Consider the following 3,118-nt stretch of genomic DNA (forward strand, 5'->3'; position numbering starts at 1 on the left):
AAGAAAAAAAATACCAAAAAAACCACAACTCAAACCACCACCAACAAGAAGCAAAACCTGAACAGTTCTAAGGTCATGCTATATCATAAGGTAAAACTGCAAAATAAATTTGTGGAGATTATGGGGATTAAAACAGATTAACTCAGTTTTGCACCAAAACTGAAATGCTGGGTGGCTCATAAGGGCTCAGTTGATTATATTAAATATTTTAAAAACATTTATGGGGATGATTTTAAATATGTAGAGAATTAAGTATCCAATTCTGTAAAGGGCTAGACAGAATCAGCTACAAATTTAATAACAGGTTCAGACCATTTATGAATTCTGCAAAGAGCTCAAGCAGAAAAGGAGAGTACAGTAAAATTCAAATACTTTTAAAAGGAATTTAAAAGCTAAGACATCCTTACTTTAGGATGTTCATTTATTCTGTTGCAGAAACTACACTGCAGAGTCTGGAGTTTCCAAAGCTTTGCAGGGAATTACTTCAGGAGTTACAGTAATTGTGTTTGGCCGTTAAAAATGTAAAACGTTGTGGAAAAAAATATTTTTTTATCATTGTTTTAGCAACTACCAGATTATCTCATAAAGAGTCTTCATCCCTGCGAGTTTTTCAGCTGTTTCTCAGTGCAGAGATATGGGGACTGAGCAAGTTTGTCATCACTTGCCTGATTTTATCCTCCAAACTAGGAGAGATTCTTAGCTACTATATAAATGTTTGTTTGTTTGTTTGTTTTTTAGGTTCAAAGAAGCATGGGAAGCTTGGTAGGAAGAATTGTAACTTAAAGATGACTATTTGAAACATTGGTTTTTTTCCTAGCAAGGAATAATAAATCAGGAAAAAAAAAAATCTGACCCTGCATATTTCAGACCCTCACGCCTGGTAGTTCACACCTTTTCTCATTTCAGACACTTAAAGTAACATCTTGGTGAGGCACCAGCTTTTAGTTAATGTTTGAACAGCACCTGTAGTTCATTTCTGCAAGAAAATAGATATTCTCAAAACAAACAAAAAAAAAAAAAGAAAAGAAGGAGCAGAAATTTATAAATTGAGTAAGTAAGTGGAAAAAGAAATACACCGTGCTCTGAAAATCAAATACGAGCTATCTATCCGTTATATTTGGATGGTGCATTATCTAACTGTTGTATCCTGTTCAGGGACATGGTTAGTGGTAGTGCAGAGCACTGAGCCTCTTGCAGAAAGGGATTTATGTTTGAATCCTAAAATGTAAATACCACATCAAGTATGTGCTTACAGATATTGCAAGTTCCCTGCTGAATATAGATAGGCTTATTCATATGTTTTTAATCAAACATGTGCCTAAATATTCTCCTGAACCGGCATGGAGTAAAGATCAATTATTTCAAGATTTTACTGGATTTTAAAAAAAATGTACCAGAATGCATTTTCTGCACTGCAGAACTTAGCATTTTCCTTCCAAATAAATAATTCTTTTTTTTGGAGACGAGTATGTTGTGCCAGATGCCTAAGCACACTTTCAGTTACTGTATTATTTTGTACATGACACTTTCTCAACAGATTTGGCAGCACACACAAGCAATTCAGTGAAAAACCATGATCTCACAGAGGGTCTTTCTAGAGTACAACATTTGGTATCCTTTAATAATATAGCAAATGTAAAATTAACATGGACAAACTAAAATACACCCTAGGCTGGACTAAACAGAATCTAGTTCCTGTCTACACTTCCAGAATGCTGAGTGAATTCCAGTTCAAGTATTGATAGAACAATCCTAGGTCTATTATGGTCTATAGGTCTAGTAAACCTATTACCTAGGTTTAGGTCTATTATGAGTACAGGATGTGTTTACACACAGTAAACTGAAGCAGTAAGTGTAGTACAATTATCTTTAAATGTAGTGATTACCTGCCTACCATTTCAGAATTTCTGAAGCACTTGGCATTTCTGCATTTCTGGTTTGTACTCTGGTAAATAAATACAGGCTTGTTTTGGTTTGATTTTTTTTGTTTGTTTGTTGGGGGTTTTTTTTGTTTTTTTTTTTTTGTCCAACCCTGAAAATATTGAAAGTCATATTTGAAAATTGTGCCTAGTTCTGATTTTTTTCAGCATGGAATCAAATTTTATACATTCATAGAATTATTCCTATAACCTGCAAATTATTCCTATAGACCCCAAATACGATCTTTTAAAAATACACTTTGATTGTCTTCCCATGAAATAAAGCTGAGTTGGGGATAATGTAATAATTGCAGCATATTACATACTAGAAACTTAGAAGCAATGATGTTTATATCTTTTCTTTTGGTAACTTCATCTCATTTTAGTTACTATTTATTATTGGTATGGTGCCAATGTTATGTGATGCTGTCTTGTAGCTGACAAAATTATGTGATTTCAGACAAATAAATAGGTGAAAGTCCAAAAGTAAGTCCTCATTGCTTTTCAGAGTCATCAATTACTATTTTTTTTAATTACAATTAGAGCACTTTTCTGATCCATCCAAGTCCTTTCTGTGAATAAGATTCCAGAAAATAAAATATTCTGGGACTGCATGAAGTCTTCTTTTCATATTTTGTCTAGATTCTTTAAGTTTTGACATCATCAAGCAAATGTGAAAAGGCGCATAAATCCTCCAATAGATGTAGAGTATGCTGAAGGGGTCCTCTGTTGTAATAAAAATAATAATGACACTGTAATTAGAAAGGTGAACAGCTTGCTTGTATTTTTTAAACTTCGTAAAATTGCATCTTTTTTACTGCAAAGGACCAAGTTAAGTCATGCATGTAGCTGTATTCTTGTGATATCAACTGTAAAGATTACATTGCAGTTAAATGAAAATAACAGGCACACATTTAAAAAGAGGACAAAGAAATGTAAATATATTTGATTAATAAAACATTTCTATTACCGTATCTTAAGCCTTTGTTTTATCTTAACATTATGTATGGAATTTTGTGCATGCTATGCAGAAAACCAGATAGGCTTAAATGCAAGTGCATTGAAGGCAGCCTCCAATAATCACAGTGCCTTCCTGTGGTTTTCATTATGAGCTTACAAAAGGTGTTTGCAGCTCAGATGTTGCAACCTGATTTGCAGTGAGAAGAGAGTGAGATCAAGTTCAGTTTTCTTGCTGTCTG

The sequence above is a fragment of the Buceros rhinoceros genome, unplaced genomic scaffold, assembly GCF_000710305.1.
Source record: "Buceros rhinoceros silvestris isolate BGI_N320 unplaced genomic scaffold, ASM71030v1 scaffold5164, whole genome shotgun sequence".
Lineage (NCBI taxonomy): Eukaryota > Metazoa > Chordata > Aves > Bucerotiformes > Bucerotidae > Buceros > Buceros rhinoceros.